At 38.9% G+C, this 18652-nt stretch overlaps 1 protein-coding gene across 1 annotated transcript in view; it reads right to left on the bottom strand.

The window, feature by feature from the left end:
• The window catches only part of LOC306856321 (uncharacterized protein), a 1000538-nt gene that overhangs the window by 648920 nt on the left and 332966 nt on the right, over positions 1-18652 (bottom strand). The gene's annotated exons all lie outside the window — the stretch shown is intronic.

Here is an 18652-nt window from a genome sequence, read left to right as displayed (position 1 = left end):
GACTGTTTACTATAGCCTTTTTGACCTGATCAAAGCTTTCTTGTGCTGCAACAGTCCACTGAAATTCACAGTCTTTGCGAAGTAAAGCTCTCATAGGTTCGACCAGAGTAGCATAGGCAGGCACAAACTTGCTGTACCAGGCGGTGAGGCCCAAAACCGACCGTAGTGTAGCTGCATCTGTAGGGCACGGTGCATTTGTAATTGCAGTGGTGTGGGTGTCATCAGGGTGCAGGCCAGCAGCTGAGAGTCTGTATCCGAGAAAGCTTAGTGAAGTCAAATTCAACTTGCATTTGTCCGGATTTAGTTTCAAGCCCGCTTCACTGATCCTATGCAGAACAGCTTTGAGGTTTGCATTGTGAATGGCTTCAGACGCACCATGGACAATTACATCGTCCAAGAAACACTGTACACCTTCAAGGCCTTTTAGGATCATTGACATCATACGCTGAAAAGCAGATGGTGCTGAACACAGGCCATAGGGAACTCTACAGAACTGGTATAGGCCCTTGTGAGTGATGAAGGCAGTGAGTCTTCAGCTCTCCTCATGTAGCTTTAACTGGTAATATGCATTCTTGAGATCAAGCGAAGAGAACATCACTGATCCATGTAGTGCAGACAGAATATCTTCGATCAATGGTAATGGATGGCTATCTGGTATTAAAGCCTAATTGGGCTCCCGTAAGTCAACACACATACGAATTGTGTCATTTTTTCATTTTATGACGACAACGGGTGACACCAACTCGGATGAGTCTACTTTTTCAATGAATCCATTCTCCTCTAGTGTTTTCGGTTCCTCTGACACTGCTGCTCGTACTGATAGTGGTAAGTGACATACTTTTTGTTGTACAGGCCTTTACTTTGTGTATGAAGTCTTTAGCACATCCAAACTCCTTAGAGGTTAATGCAGAAGCAGGGCTATCGGTACATGTAGGCAGACTGCTAGGCAGCTGAAGCATTGCACAGTGACAGGTTCAATCAAGCGACCACCTTTAATTTCAATGTCCAGTGTTTTACATACGTCACAATTAGAGGTGTTCCTGATTTTACTATGTTAAACTCACCAACAACTGTTTTTCCATAGTATGTCACATTCAATGTCAAGCAGCCACAAACAGGTATTCTGTCCCTAGAATAGTTCAGAAGCTGCACTTTGGGTGGAGACAAGGCACATGAACTGAAGTGTTCTTTGTAAATGTTCTGAGGCAGAATTGATGCACCCGAGCCTGTATCAACCATCATCTTAATGGTACAAGACTGTGCAGGGAGTATGGGTGTAGCTACAGTAAAAGTGCCTATTGGAGCTCCATCATCTGTATTACAGTCATTCACACTGAGGACCGTCACTTAAAACCGGTAGGCTTACTTCATTAACTGACTTTGATGTTAAATTAGATAAAATCTAAATATTTAGGTGCCTTTAATGATCAAATATTTTTGTTGTATAGATTTGATGCTTAGTTATAATGCGAGTTTATTTGTATAAGCCACTTTTTTGTGTGAAGTTATGCACAGTAATGTTCCAGCGTGCTGTAAAAGAAAAGATTATGATCTTTTTGTTGAAAGTTGTTTGCTGATGTAGTGCAACAACAATAAACCACCAATATTTTCACCAGAAAATCCTTTTTCTGTGTGTGCAAGGATAATCAATAAATAAATTATTAGTGTACACTTTATATTAAAGTTCACTTTGACTGGTTATTAATGTTTAATACGTATTAATAAATAGTTCACAGGCAAGGTTCCCTTTTACAGGCTATTGTGGGATTGCAAATTTGACATACAATCACCTGAAAAACGAAAGTGAAATACATTGTATTTAGCATTTATGGTAACGATGATGACATCAGATGAACGAATCTGTTAAACAAAGTTTGTTCCTGCCAGTTCCTGTTCTCTTATTGTAAGTCAAATGAGCCAGATAACGGAGACTCTCACCTTTTGTTTGTAATGGCTCTTGGTGGCCCTGCCCCAGTCTTTGGGCAGTTATGCTGATTGGATTAGGAGTGGTTAAATGGGGCAGGTTGCTATACCTGAAAACTTCATTTGCATGCTTTGTTTAAGGTCGTCACCCAGGTGCTTTGTCTCCATTCCTAAGCACTGCCCCCTAAATGTATATAAACTACAATGTAACACTGCCTTAGTTGGGCTTTAGATGACTGCAGCACTATTAACACTATTAGTTTCCAACACTATTAACGTTTATACAGTAGCTCATTAATAAATGGTGCACAGATAATTTATTTCATTTCATTTCATTTCATTTCATTTATTTATTCTCTTTTCATGGTAATGCAACACGAAATGCCAAAACAATCCAATGACACAACAAAAATACATTCCATGACAAGAAGAATAGGAGTAGGATGAAGAAAAAAAATCTTATAAACTCCTACCCCACAGATAATTTATAAACCCTTAATAAAGGAAACCTTAATGTAAAGTGTTACCCAAATTTCTGAAAAAATCAATTTTGGAGGGAAATATTGCCTGTTAATAAGTAGTTCATTTTCTGACTTTGGTCTATCTGGTATCAGGGACTATAACTAACAGGACGATAAAACTTGGGCATCAAACTGCATCAGATCTTCATTACAGGGCTAAATTTCTAAGTACTTTTATATCTGCCCATTTAACAGACAAACAAAACAGAACAAAAGGGTTAAGACACTGAAGGATTCTTACCTTCTTGTCCACGTGCCATCTCCTCAACCAATATAAACCCTGTGGAAACAAGTGAAACGACTGGGTTTTGTTGAATCACATTTGAATTTGCATTTGAATTCACCTTCATTTTGTCTGAATAATAAAGGAAACTTAAAACATTGATCTATGAAATGATTGACACATTAATAATACAAATAATTATTCATGTGTCAGTGGTTTCATCCAGCATGGTCATCAAGCAGAAGACTGAAATCTAAAGTGGGATGAGGACATGTTCCTGTGAATCACTACCAGACTTTCTGGACAAACACAGTCATAAAGTCTGTCAAACCTGTAAGTTTGAAAATGATCAAAGACTTCTGCTTTCCTGTCCTAAACCTGTCTTCCATAACAAAAGGGCCATTTGGCATTCCTGAAAACACAGAAGTGCTGATAGCAATCAAGGCCAGTAGGCCAAGATGTGTATACACTGGGGGTCTACTAATCATCACACCTTTAGTACAGTTAGTGAAGCTGTAGTTTGCTGATTGGTCAGTTTGAATGTCTCACATTTGTGTTTTAGTCATAGGAGTCTCCATAGACACTGTGGTTAAGTTTCATTGTCTAAGGAAATGTCCTGAAAAAAATTGGTAAAGTCCCCAATACGTGTATGGATCAACACCAATGCTTCGTGCGTGAAAGTCAGCTCCAGACAAAGTAAGTAGCACACGTTTGTTTTCCAAATTGCCTTTCTGAAAGAGCTTCTTGGCACTCTACCATCGTCTCTGCCTGTTTTCACTGGTGCTCTCTTCATGAATGATCGTGAATAGGAATGTGGTAGTTAAAAGTTGCATATGAAAGCAATGCGTGTCGATTGCTTGAGTTTGTTGAGCTCATAATCACGAGTGGGACTTATAAAGTTTGTGATAGAATGCCATGCACTATGAGACCAGCTATGTTGTTATTTTTATCCCGCCGTGCTCCCGTCTGTGTAATTCATAAACGTAATTTATTATGCACAGTACAATCAGATGACTGACTTTTAAACAGAGTATGTTTTCTGTAAAGAGGCTTGTACTAATAGTGGAATGTTTATTTGCAAAGGCTAGCACTGCTAATGCCGGAGCTTGAGCTCTTGAAGCTTTGCCCTCTTCTCCAGGAGCACCAGCTCCTTTGCATTAAAGCAACATCCCCAAATACAGTGCGTTTTGGCTCATAATCTAAAAGTGGCCATTTTAACAAGCTATAAAACATTATCTGTCGGGTATTTTGAGCTAAAACTTCACATACACACTCTGGAGATATCAGAGACTTATTTTACATTTTGTAAAACGGAGCACATAGGTCCCCTTTAATATTGAAGTGCTACCTATTAATATAGTCACATAATAGCAACGCTCTCCCACATATTTGGCTATTATAACTGTGCTTATTTCCGTCGTTTGGAATAAATGGCAGTGGTTGGTAATAGACAAGAAATGTACAGCTTTATACCATCCTGCTGTTAATGTTTCTTTAGTCATTCGGCAATCCTTCAGCCTGAACCACTGTATGGAAACCACCCTTACAAACCATTTACATACACAAACAAGCACATATTTTACATGAGATTTGTTTGGTAAAGTAGATCCAAAAAAAAAATATACTGAGATAAACAGTCCTAGAGATCAAGTGACAAACAAAACCATAATTGACAATCTACACTACCTTTCAAAAGTTTAGGGGCAGTATTTTTTTAAGAACTTGATACATTTATTTATGAAGGACACATTAAATTGATCAAAAGTGCCAGTAAAGATATTTTTATTTGTTACAAAACATTTCTATTTCAATTAAATGCTGTTCTTTTGAACGTTCTATTCATCTGTAAATCCTGAAAAATAAAATGAATCACGGTTTCCACAAAAATATGAAGCAGCACAACTGTTTTCAACATTGCTAATAATCAGAAATGTTTCTTGAGCAGCAAATCAGCATATTAGAATGATTTCTGAAGATCATGTGACACTGAAGACTGGAGTAATGATGCTGAAAATACAGCTGCGCATCACAGAAATAAATTACATTTAACATATATTCACATGTGTGGTTAAATGAATGCATGCAACTGATTTAGATTATTTAGGGTTATTTGGCCAGAAATTGTAACCCTTTATAATATGCTGTAAATCCCCATTAAAGCCCTGTTGAACAGCATATATTAGTTATGTTTTGAAGCTGGGATGCTGGTTTGAGCTGGTCCTTTGCTGGTTTATGCTGGTCCGACCAGTTTAACCAGCTCAAACCAGCATCCCAGCCTCAAATCATACCTAACTAGCATATGCTGTTTTTTTTTCAACAGGAAGGATGAGATGAGTGTTGGCATCTCTGAACAAAAGAAAACATTACAGAAAACTCAGGTGTTAATATCAGTGTAAATCTAGTAAAATAGCAGATACGTGAATGTTGTACGTTACCTAGTAAGAACCACAGGAACTTGTAGACCTTCTTCATGGCTGATTAAAGGAATCTGTCTTTCTTTAGGATGAAGAGTGTGAGTGATGCACGTTTTATGGTGGATGATCTGTTTAAATGTGCATCACATGACCAACCTGGCCTCTCCTCCCTTCAGTCACACTCGCACTGTATTTGTTTATAATTTTACTCTCATCGTATTTATCTTGTCCTTATGTCTACTGGATCAATGTGAATTCTGTGCACAGTTGTCATTGTGTACATCTTTATTGTTATGCATACTGTGCAAGAACCTGCAAGAATTGCAGAACAGTGCAAAACATATTATGTTCAGCACAAAATCTGTGAGTTTACACTCCCGTCAGTTTACACAGGCCTGCCAAATCAGGTGCAAACACGCTGACAAACAAAAACACAGACAGATTAACAAATAAGCGTCAAATAAGCAGCTGTATACTCTACCATTGACACGCTTTAAGGAGATCATGCTTTTTCCATTGCTGAACAACTTATCTTTGGACAAGTTGGCATTTGTATCGTGATGCATCGTTTCTAACATATTTGCATTGGTAAAAAACAATTTATTAATATATAATTACTAGTGGATACACTACACTTTTATCGCAGTGGTATTACAGTGGTAATATCATTGCATTCTTATTGGTCAGTGTTAGAGGAGCTCAGCTTAGCCTGACAGTTTGCCTGCCCTGAACCAGGTTAGCTTTCCAGCATAAGTAGCCACAGTGACTGAGGTTGATCTTTGTTAAATTTGCTTTATGGAACAAATCATTTGACAGTGAGTCACACTTACTGAAATAAGCCTGGCCTATTTGATAAACTTGTTTTATGAAACAGGCCTCGAGGCGTTAGAAGTCAGAAGACACAAGTTCATTTATTATTTGCTGTCTGTCTGAACCAAAGAAATAAAAGCAATCATATTTTTTCCATTGGATTGTATTACACCGAATCGTATTGTGTTGAATCGAAATCGAATCGCACTGCATCGTAATAGGGGTAAATCGTATCGCATCACAAACTACTTCATATGTATCGTTGGCTATGCAGCGAGATGCGTATAGCATATGGAGATGCACATCCCTATTTTATATATATATATATATATTGTGGCGGGAGGAGCAAACGACAGACACAGTGGGCGTGGCGTCAGGCCTCGGAGAGGTTTTTATTAAACAATAATCAAAGTAAAGTGTCCAAAGAGGGTAAAAAGTGTCCAAAATAAAACAGGGAATCTGGTGTCCTCGTCGTGCTACGGGCTTGTGAAGGAGGACAGTGTTCTGGAAGGAAGGGTCCAGGTAAGGGGCGGAGTCTGGTGGCCGCACGCGCTCCCCTCTCGGGACCGGGGCGCGTGGGTTGGCGGCTTCTTCTGAGCGGCATCATCCATCCTTTGCCCGCGGCGCTTCCGGAGGATAGAACGGCCCGGCATCCTGGCCCGTCAGCCGTCAAACGGGTGCGGAATTCCATCCATACTCTACGGGTCCGGCAGCTCACGTCTCCGGTGGTGCGGGAATCCCTCAACGCTCCCTTCCTGGACCCACAAGGACACCAGCGTGCATGCACAGGGAAGAGACTGGTCTCTCGAGGAGAGGCGCGCTCGGCATTTAAACAGCGGCGGTGATGAGGCTGTATTCACATCAGGTGCGCCTCATCACACGCTGCCAGCTCTGGCTGTTCAGCGCCCCTTCTCTCTCACACACCCACTCCCGTCGGGAGCCTGGTGAAGGGCGGTGAATACGGGACGGGGTGGTGATGATAATAAGGGGGGGAGGCAGCCGACTCGTCACAATATGCTCGATACCATAGAGCCCCCCCACATAACAAATCCCAATTTAACCCCTGCATATGTAGAGATATAACAGCGGACGTAAGACAGGGAAACACAGGGCTTATAAGCTAGGAGAAAACTAGATAATTAATAACACACACCTGGAACTAATAAACCTAAACGGGGACAGGAACCGGAACTAACCAAATATGGGCATGAGAGGAGGGGAAACACAACACACAGGGAGACAGGACTGACATTTGGTGGGCGCTCTGGAGGCCTCAAGGGGCAGAGTTCAGGAACGGAAAAGGCCTCCAGGGCGGCACCCGTTCCGGGACCCACGGCACATCTAGGATCTTGTGTGGCCATGGTGGATCAGGGAGCTTGGGTGGGGCCCCGACCTCTACGGCTAGAGCCCTACTACCCCCCCTTGAGGAAAAATTCCTTGGGGAAAGTAGGGGCTCGATCTGGCTGGCGTTCTGGAGGAGCAGACATTTGAGGGCACTGTCGAGGAGCGGGCTCTGGAGGGCGCTTTGGAGGTGCAGGCACTGTTAAGCGCTTTCGAGGGGCTGGCACCGGAGCGTGCTCTGGTCTTGAGTCAGCGGCGGCTGCGGATGGCGGTATAGAGTTCCCCGTGGATGGCGGGCTTGCGAGAGCCGCGGTTGGCGGCTAGCTTGCATTGACTGCGGATGTCGGCAGGATTCTTGACTTCACCGCGGAGGGCGGCCTTGAGTGAGGCACAGACGGTGGCGGCTTTGACTTCGCCATGGACGGTGGCCTTGAGTGAGCCGTGGACAGCAGCTGGCATGACTTCGCCACGGACGGTGGCCTTGAGTGAGCCACGGAGGGTGGCGGCCTTTTTGACTTCGCCGCGGACGGCGGCCCACTTTCAGGTGCTGCTTAATATCACTGCGCCTGCTGCACCCACAGTACGGCAGCAAATTTCCTTGATTATTACGCCGGAATGAGAGTATAGTTCCTAGCCACATCAGCCTAGAAAATCGTAACTTTTCATCTTCCATTGGTCTTAGTGCACGATGTAACTACAGAAGAGTCAAATTTTAAATAGGAAAATTATCGAAACTCTTTAGTCATTTTTGATGACCAAATGCTAATGGTCTAATCCGATTCAATGATCTATGCTAAGCTAAGCTAAAAGTGCTACCGCCAGACTCAGAGATCGGCTGAATGGATTCAAAAACGGTAAAACTCAACTGTTTATCTCTAAGGGAGTTGTAAAATCAAGGGGGAAAAATTCCAAAAAAAGTGGAGTGTTCCTTTAAGAAAAAGGGTTCCCAAACTTTTGAAAGGGGTTATTTTAACAATTTCTGCTATTTTTTTGTCTTGTGGACTAAATGTAAACATCTTTTATGTAAACTGCCTACAGCTTAATTCCAAAGCTACATTAAGTACTTTTATATTGATCAGTCCAGCGAAAACAGAACAAAGGTTAAATAAAGGTTAATTAAAATGACTGTTTCTTACCTTCTTGTCCATTTGCCATTTGCTTGTCCACATGGTGCCAGGACAACTGTCTCTCTCTGAATGTGAGCAAAACTAAAGAGCTGATCATGGACTTTAGGAAGAGACAGCAGCAGCCCTACACTCCTCTTATGATCAGTGGGACCCCTGTGGAGAGGGTGAGTAGCTTCAAGTACCTCGGTGTAAACATCTCCGAGAACCTGACTTGGACTACACACATCCAAACACAGGTTAAGAAAGCCAGGCAAAGACTGTACCATCTGCGACAGCTGAGGAAATTCAGGGTCTCACCAGCAATCCTGAAAACTTTCTATTCAGGGACCATAGAAAGTGTATTGACTCAGTGCATCTCAGTGTGGTATGGAAACAGCTCCAATCAGGACTGCAAAGCACTACAGAGAGTTGTGCGCTTAGCTGAGCGCATCTCAGGGTCTGCTCTCCCCTCTCTGCAGGACATCTACCTCAAACGCTGCAAATATAGAGCTGTTAAAATCTTCAAGGACTCTAATCACCCTGGTAACCGTCTATTCACTTTGCTTCCATCTGGTAACCGCTTCCGTAGCCTGATGGCAAAAACTGAGAGACTTAGGAGGAGCTTCTTCCCCCAGGCCATCAGGCTCCTAAACTCCAACTCTGTGTCATAACATCACTTGACTCCATGTAAATATCACCATATCAATAAGCTATTCATAATTTTTCTCTACCTCATATTGCTGCTATTTAAATACCCTGTACAACTTTTGCACATTCCTCTTATTACTAAGTCAACAACATACTGACCTGCACATTTATATCTATATTTTTTTATCTTTTATTTTATTATTTTATTTTTTTCTACTTTTCTTTTCTTAATATTTGTATTCTTTATAATTGCACTGTCCTTGGAGCGGACCTGACCTACATTTCACTGCTGGTTATACTCTGTATAATTATGTATGTGACGAATAAAAAAATCTTGAATCTCTTGAATGTTGGAAACGAGATTTAAGTATCAGAGCCAGGTTTTGTTGAATCACATTCAGATTTGTATTTTTGATTTAATTTACTTTGATTTCGTCACTAACAGATCATCCTCTGAATGATAGTTCAGTTCAGTTTTATTCATACAGCACATTTAAAAACAACCATGGCTGACCAAAGTGCTTAACAATGTCTGGAAAAACTCACACACCAACAAGACAAATACAGTAAAAATGTCACAATGTCTCAGCTCAGCTCAAAATAAAAGCCAAGGAATACAGGTGTGTCTTAAGTAATGAGGGGACCTATTAGGCTCATTTTTACAAGATGTAAAATAAGTCTATTATGTCCCCAGAGTGTGTATGTGAAGTTTTGGCTCAAAATACCCGACAGATCTTTTTTTATAGCTTGTTAAAATTGTCACTTTTAGGGTATGAGCCAAAAACGCTCTGTATTTGAGTATGTTGCTTTAATGCAAATGAGCTGGTGCTCCTGGAGAAAAGGGTGGAGCTTCAAGAGGTCAAGCTCCCGCATTGACTTGGTCAGTGTCGTGTCATAGCTGGGGACGTGGCGTCGGGGGAAACAATGGTGTTTACCCAGTATGGCCTAGATTAAATCATGTTTACCGCTCGACAGAGCCAGATATAGAAAAACTGAGCCGTATTGGGACGGATTGTCCATACACTATATGTGACTGGACAAACGACCCAACGGAATGGCCAGAGGTGTTGCTACTCACAGAGCAACATGAAGAATTACAGGTCCCTGGAGGCTCACAATTTTTTCACCAGTGGCTTTGTGGAAGTGGTTTTACATCACAAAATACCAGGGAGCGACAAGTATTTATTTTGTTGTGATGTGTTGTGATGTTGTTGTTGTGAAGCCGTCTTGGAGGGTTACTGAAAAGCCCCATCAGACCTGGGCTGCGGTGCAGGGGGACGGAACTGTAATGACAGAGATTAAAATCTCTTTTCCAGGAATGTCCTGGCCAAGTTAGGCAGCCGAGTTTGCATATACAAATAAAAAACATAGTTACAACAAACATTGCAAACTAGGGCTGCCCCCAAATAGTCGACTAAACGTTAGTCGATATGAAGAGGGCTTGGTCGAATACATTTTCATTAGTCGGTTAGTCGCAAAAAAAAATCACGTGAAATTACGCATTCAGGGGCTGCGCAGTTGGTGTATGGTGTATGACATCAAAGCAACGAGAGATCAACGCGATCTCGTGCCTCGCGGTATACCAAAGCGCACTTGTGGGAGAGGTGTCTGGCTGATGCTAATAATTATGTCAGGAAAAAAGTCCAAAGTGTGGGATCATTTTGAAAAGTCGAAGGACGACCCTAAAAAGGCTTAATTTCCTTTTTGTAGTGTTTCTGTTTGCTATCCGTTAGGCTATAAAAAAAAAACGGGTATTTTTATAACGGGTAGGCTATACAAATAAATAAATACATATTTTTATTTATTCGTTTTTATATAATGCAGAAGTTGTTTTTTATTCTGTTAGAAAAATGAGTCTGATGTTTGCAATTTGTTGTTTCAGGTCAAGACTCGTCCGTCGTCTTAACGACAGTTTGCGGCTTTGCTCTGATATTTTTGATTTGTATTAGTGTTCTTTAAATTATTTGTTCCACATTTTGTCTTAAATATAGTTGTTCTAAACAATTTAATCAAATACTTAGGCTGTTAATTTGTTTGCCTTCTTTTTTATTCTAAGTTTTGGCGTTGTGCGATGTGCCATGCGCATTTATTAAATTGTTCGTTTTTGTTAATTTTCCTTTTGAACAATATAAAAATTATATACATTTTCCACTGTATTTTTATACCAAACAGCGTTTTTGCTACAGTATTTATTTGTTTTTGTTTTTTGCCTTGTTTTGTACTAGGCCTAAGTTACTAATACGTTTATTTGATTTATTTTAAAGAACGAATTTTAGTTTATTTTATTCAAAACTGTTTTTTTTTTTTTTTGTTTGTTTGACATGTAACTGTTACAGTTTGTATTTTTGATAATAAATTATTAAAATGCACAGGCAGTCTGATTGCTGTTTTTATGTTATAATTAGCCTATAACATTCCGGCCACTGATTTTTGTGTCCGTAAGCGCTGTATACTTTAAACGCTTTACTATTCTGTTTTAAGCGCTTAATTTTCATTTTGAACGCGCTAATATCATGCTTTAGCATTTTCTGTCATATGGAAGTGTTAAACTTCAAATTGGACTGTACCTTTCCTTGTATATACGCAAGTTATTATATTAATATCATAAATGAACGATTATTCGACTAATCACTAAAATGCAGGAGTGTTAGTCGACTAGGAATATCTTTAGTCGGGGGCAGCCCTATTGCAAACCAACATATAACCAGTTACAAACAATTACACAACGTTAAGTTGCTCTCTAGAATACATAGTAAGGACTTAAAATAATTATAAGACACCAAGTTTTGTAACTTCATCTCCTTTTGGTGAAGGTATTATAATATATCATTAATTATATTTACTTCAATTAAATATAGTGCAGTGTTTTTCAGTTCATTTAGCAGCAGGTTAAACTGAGCTGCAGGTGTTCAGTGAATGAGATGCAGGCTTTTAAGCTAAAATACAGGGGTTCTGTGGATTCACTGGTTGTGATTCAAACTCTTGATGTCTACAACAGCAGCGAACAGACTTCATCATATTACGAACATCAGGTCTCATGAACAAGTACAGCACACAGTCAGCAAGTGGATTCACATACATGAGCAATTCTGCACAGAGGAGACATTTCTTAACAAAACTGTCATTGGGAAAAAAAAGTTGAATTAATAATATAATCACATAAGGCAGAATGAGAAATGTGTAAGTCAACAGCACCAGGAACAAACTGCCCAAAATTAATTTGCGTTTGAGAGCAGTCAGAGATATTGTGTGGGAAAGACCTCGCCAAGTGCCAGCAAAACAGAGAATGATGATGGGGTAGGGAATTAAACACGCTATACACCAGGGTAGATCTTCAAAAATTATACAAGGGGGTTTCACTTTTGCAAAGATCAGAGGCACCATCCAGACGATCACAGAAATAAAACAGGAGAGTTTGAGTGAATGGTGAGATTTGTACCAGACAGGATGAGAAACCAGAAGATATCGTTCAAAAGCAACACATGCCATAAAATACAGACCCACAATCAAAGAATAGTCATATGCACTAAATAGTACCTGTGTCCATGAGATTGCTGTTCCTATTAACATACAAATGACCTGTATGAGATCTGAAAGTATCAAATTACTAACAAAAACTGAAGCAGCAGGCCGAGATTTGATGAGGAAACACAATGCGATCAGAGTTAAGATCATGACTGGAATCTCAACGACTGAAAGGACACAGACAAATACAGATTCCGTATAATCTTTTTTAATTTGTAATTTCTTCGACTCCCAATAACGTGAATCATAATCTGATGCAGTTGAGTCATTGATGCTGGTGTTATGTTGTCCCATTGTTTCACAAATTCCTGAGAGGAAGCAGTAAATAACAAACTAGTTATTAAATATCTCATTGTAAAATTTTATTATTTGTAAAAACAGATGATCTGATGTTTCTTCTGTCTAAATGTTGTCATTCAAATGGGTCATGTGTGATGTTACAGGGATAGTTCACCCAGAAATGAACACCGTGTCATCATTTACTCACCTCATGTTGTTTCAAACCTGAATAATTGTTCATCTTCTGAACACAAATAAAGATATTTTTAATGAATTCTGAGAGATTTTTGTCCCTCCACTGACTGTCAACACAACAGCCAGTTTGATGATTAAAAAAAATTTAATGAATTGTCCAAATTGTCTGAAGACATTTGATCACTTTATCTGATGAACAGATTTAATTTAGGCTTTTATTCACATATTTACACTGATCAGCAAACATAAGTCAAGTCAAGTGACCTTTATTTATATAGAGCTTTTAACAATACAAATTGTGTCAAAGCAACTGCACAATATCAAAATAGGAAAATAGTGTGTCAATAATGTAAAATGACAAGATTAAACACTAAATGTTCAGTTAAAGGCATTTCATTATTGAATTCAGTGATGTCATTGTCCAGCTTATATAGTATCTGTGCAATCAGGTCGACCATATCACTGGAAATAAAGTGTCCTGAACTGAGAAAGCCAGAGGTGACAGCGGCAAGGAACCAAAACTCCATCGGTGACAGGATGGAGAAAAAAACCTTGGGAGAAACCAGGCTCAGTCGGGGGGCCAGTTCTCCTCTGGGCAAATGAACCAGCAGTTTGTTCCAACTGCAGCAAAGTAGATTTGAGGGCCCAACTGGTTCCAGTGGTCTTTTCCCGATGGCGGGGTCCTCACTGGGGATCTGTCTCTGGGGCTCATCTCTGTGTCCTGGTCTCCGCTGACGTTCAGGGCTGTAGAGGTCATCTGTGGGTGCTGATCCACCATCAGATCAGGATACAAACTGGATCTGGTGACTGCAGTGACCATCTGGGCTGGATACGGACCGGATCGGGTGGCTATGGGGACCTCGGAATAAGAGAGAAACAGACTAATATTAGCATAGATGTCAATCTTCTTACGATGTAACAAGTGTGTTATGGAAAGTGTTCTCGGTTCCAGTTGACCTAGTTAATGCAGCCTAACAATCCTTTTAACGGATTTGAATATTAGAAGCATAATAGTGTGTTATGTGTAAGCCAGGTTAAAGAGATGTGTCTTTAATCTAGATTTAAACTGACAGAGTGTGTCTGCCTCCCGAACAGTGTTAGGTAGATTGTTCCAGAGTTTGGGTGTTAAATAGGAAAAGGATCTGCCGCCCGCAGTTGATTTTGATATTCTAGGTATTATCAAACGTCCAGTCATACCTGATGTATACGTGTGTTATTTAAGTGTTTCTGCTTCTTTCTATGGAATCAAGAATAAAAAAAACACAATCAGTAGTCAAGGGTCTTGTTTTACCACAGAATATCAGTGTAGTTGAACATCTGATGTTGGTGCAGCGCTCTCAGAGGAAAACAGTTGGAAGAGACTGAAAGTCAGCAGGATTCATCATCTGTGGTGCAGGTATCTGATTCAATAAAATACTAACCAAAAAAAAACAAAGAAAAGAAAAAACATTTGTGAGCATGTTTATTTTAGTAGCATATATATATATATATATATAGGTTTTGTAGCCATAGCATGATTTGTACTATCGTAAAAAAAAAAGAAATTTTATTTTTGAGAAACTAATTATTATTGTTTAGCACGTTATTAAAATCTATTTTTGAACAGAGTAGGCTATTAATAATAAACATATTCTAAACATACTTAGACTCGTAGCATTCATCATGTTACAGTGTACTCTCATATTACTTTTATTGTTTTATAAAGAGCATGAAAACATCATCGTGCCGTAAGAAATTCAAATACAATGAATTGCCCGTCATATTCAAAATGTTTTACTGGATTTCAAACATTTTAGTCAGGATTTAAAGTTTGGGAAAAACCCAACTATGATTTTGTAGTCATATAGCCATCCTGAACATCATGTATGATTTTATATTATAGAAGATATGATTCTGCAGTCATAGACTCACGCATGCTTTGTACTATAAAAGGATGTACTTTGTACTATAAAAAAATATATTTTATATCTGAGAACTAATTGTTATCGTTTAGCATGCTATTGAAATATATTCGTGAACAGATATTATTAATAATAAACATGGTCTAAACTTTCTTAGATGCGTAGCATTCATCGTGTTGTAGTTTGGGAACAACCCAACTAGTAATGTGTTCAAGTTTATGTCACAATAACAGTTAACTAATGCAAAACATAAACATTACTTACTCATCAGATCGATCTTCTCTTCTGGATGAAATATTGTTCTTCTTTTGAGGGAACTCCAGCCTTTACTCAGCGCGTCTTCTGAATAAATACCTGGGGTTATGTTTGTTTTCTACTAAAAGAGACTAAAAGTAATCAGATCTAGCAGTTTTTAATGCTTCTCTGTAGGAGAGGGTACTTTCCCGCCAAGCAATACAAAATACCTCTAGTTTACTTTTCCTCCAGCTGCGCTCCATTTTCCCGGGCTGCTCTCTTTAGGGCGCGAGTGTGCTCATTATACCACGGTGTTGAACTCTTTTCCTTAATTTTCCTTAAGTGTAAAGGAGCAACCGTATCTAGTGCTAGAAAAGAGCGAGTCCATAGTTTCTGTTACATCATCAAGTTTTTCTGCGCTGTTGGATATGATATAAGATAGAGATTCAACAGAAAAGTGAAGCTCATAAACAGAACCTCATTGGTTCTTCTGGATCTCAAACGTGCTGCGAAACACAAGAATGATCCTCATTGATTCTGACACAAGCAAGTGTGCTTGAGCTTCTGTTGGCCATGACTACTGTGTGCTGATTCATGTTTATCTGTGAATAAAAGACTCAATTAAATCTGTTCAGCAGATAAATCAATCAAGTCTCTTCAGAAGATGCAGACTGAACCGCTCAATTCATCTGGGTTTCTTTATGAACTCTGTGTTGACCGTCAGTGGAGGGACAGAAATCTCTCAGATTTCATTAAATATATCTTCAGTTGTGTTCTGAATGTGAAGAAAGCCTTACGGGTTTTGGAACAACAAGAGTGAGAGAATGATGACAGAATTTTAATTTTTGTGTGAACTAACCATTTAAAACACATTTCAGGTTTAATATTAAGAAATGTGCATTGTGTAAGTAGGACTCCAAATAAAGTTGAATTATCATTTGTATATCAGTAAGTCTCAGGCAATTTGTCAGTAAAATGTTAATAGATTTGATCTACACTTAGTATGAAATAAATGTATTTTAAATATTACTTTTTATTTTTAAAAAGTAACATTGAAATATCTCTGTCAATATCATAAGAATGTTATTCTGAATATTCAGTACTTCAGCACAACTGCTAGTGTGATATTGCTTTAATAAAATAGTTCAATAAACAAGCAATAAATACTGAACAACTTACATTAATGCCAGAACTTGGCCAGTTGGTTTGTTTGTTTTTCCACAGAGAAGTTGAGCGTTATATTCTCCACTGCAGTGTTTGAAGCACTCTTTACTCACTCAGGATCCACTCCACACCGTAAAAACACTCCAAACGCTGTTGATCTGATGGAGAACATAGTTCAGATACAAACTAAAGTCAATCCACTTTTAGTCCATTCAGTATAACTGTATCATTTCTGATGGAAATAGTGAGATCTTACTGTGATGTAAGGATCAAGACGACTGGGGAAGCTGCAGTGAATGCTGTTTATCGAGTAACAGTTGTAACAGACGCTGAAATAAGACGAGTAATGACAAATAAAATAAATAGTCAAAAAGGGTAGTTTGAGTGATTTCTTTTTACTTAAGTACACTAAAAACACTAAGAATGTTTTCTAGTTTATTGTTCACAGTGTTTTTCACTTCCTCAATCAAATAAGAAACCTGCAAATACTAAGAGAAAGCACAAATACTCAGACTTTATTCATTCTCTTGCTGCTTTCTGAACTCAGATGTTTTCTTTAGGAAACAGAAATCTGTTGTTATTCCATTCAGTGATGATAATAAAACTGAAATTGCACAGACTTTTAATTAATTAGTTTGATTAACTACAAACAATCAGTGATACCAGAAATACAAATATAGTTAACACCATATGAACTCATACATGAGATAACATGACCTAAACTGCAATCATAACGACAAATACAAGACAGATGATTATGAGCTGATCACCTCATTATTGAACACAACCCCTAAAATGAGAAGTGGCTCTGACAAGGACCTGAAAGAAAACCCCCAAAGCTACATTAAACAATATACACATGATCTTACCTGAATCAGACTGTGGCTTGAAGATGTTCATCAGTAGATGATGGTGTCTGTGAGCTGATGGTGGTTCTTTTAAAGTCTGAATTCACTCCAGAAACAGCGGAGAATGGAGAGTGATTCTGCCAGATAACGAGCAAATTAACAAAGATGCATTAAACATAATGGATGCTTAATGCACATGCAACCGCAACTTTCAAATGTACCACCATTACGTTGCATGACATCAGAAATGAAACCAAAGGCGTTTCATTGCAGACAGTGATATTTGTGAAGCACCACATCAGTACACTACTGTAAAGAGATCTTCAGTAAATGAAAAGCACTACAAAAGAAAAGTTTAAAATGCCAAAGATTTGAATATGATCACAAAATACAGCATATTTACAGTAAAAATCAATCAATCAATAAATTCAGCATCCTCAGCCACATTGCATGACAGCATTGATAATGACCATATTTGTCATACTATAGCAGTTTCTGAGTCTTCTGATAAAAGACTTCCTCCTCTAGACAGTCATGTCTCAGATCTGCAGAAATACAGTACATGTAAGAAGTGATTGGCATCAAATCAGTTTGATGGTGATGAGTCTGAGGGTGTTCAACATGTGCTACAGTGTTCAGAATGGGCATACATACATACATATATATATATATATGACATGGGAACAAAGAACTTTTAAATAAAACTAAGAAAAGTAGAAGAAAATAAATAATATTAGCATGTGGTATACATCTGGAACAGAATACTGTGTAATACTGTAAAATGTGTAAATATATGTATTCACATAATATGTAATAATTGTGTCTTTCTCAGGTACTGATAATTGAATAATAAAAACAGGTGTTCATTTATGTCTTTAAGCTGGAAATGGCATGGGGGGGGGGGGGGGGGGGGTTATGCTTATCTGCTACACACAGTCTGGTCTGATCAATGATCTGGATCGGTACATCAGAAATCAACACCTCAATGGAGGTTTTCTGGTCAGTACGTCTACATTGTGTTGTTTGGCCAAGTGCACAGTCTAAATGCAGATATAAACACACACACACTATATTTACGTAAAGCCACTTTTTGTTGTTTCTCAAGTCTACAACTGACTGTCATGTTAGCCCCTTTAACTGTGTCCCATGCTGCTGAGTGAAACTCGTGATTGTTTGTTGTAATCGGTGCATGATCACTTCTGTCGTTCTATGTTTTCCTGCTCATCATGGACTGACTGCACGTGTCCACGTTCTTTAAAGCTTTAGGCATGAAGGTTTTTAACTGTATAACTGGTTTGATTTCTGTCATTAGTAATCTCTTCCTCTGTTGTGTGGGTGTGTTTCCCTCAAGACATTATCAGAAGCTTGATTTGTGTTAAAGCTTAATGGATTCAGCTGTGGTTGCATATTTCCTGATTTCTCATCAAAATAAATGTATTATGGACACTGGAGGGAAGTCATATGTGTGTGGAATGAGTTTCAGATATAAAGTTACCACATGAGAATTCACTCAGAGAATT

This window comes from Barbus barbus (assembly GCF_936440315.1).
Source record: "Barbus barbus genome assembly, chromosome: 3".
Classification (NCBI taxonomy): Eukaryota; Metazoa; Chordata; class Actinopteri; order Cypriniformes; family Cyprinidae; genus Barbus; species Barbus barbus.
Note: the sequence above shows the minus strand (reverse complement) of the source record. Positions and strands in the feature narration are given on the sequence as shown.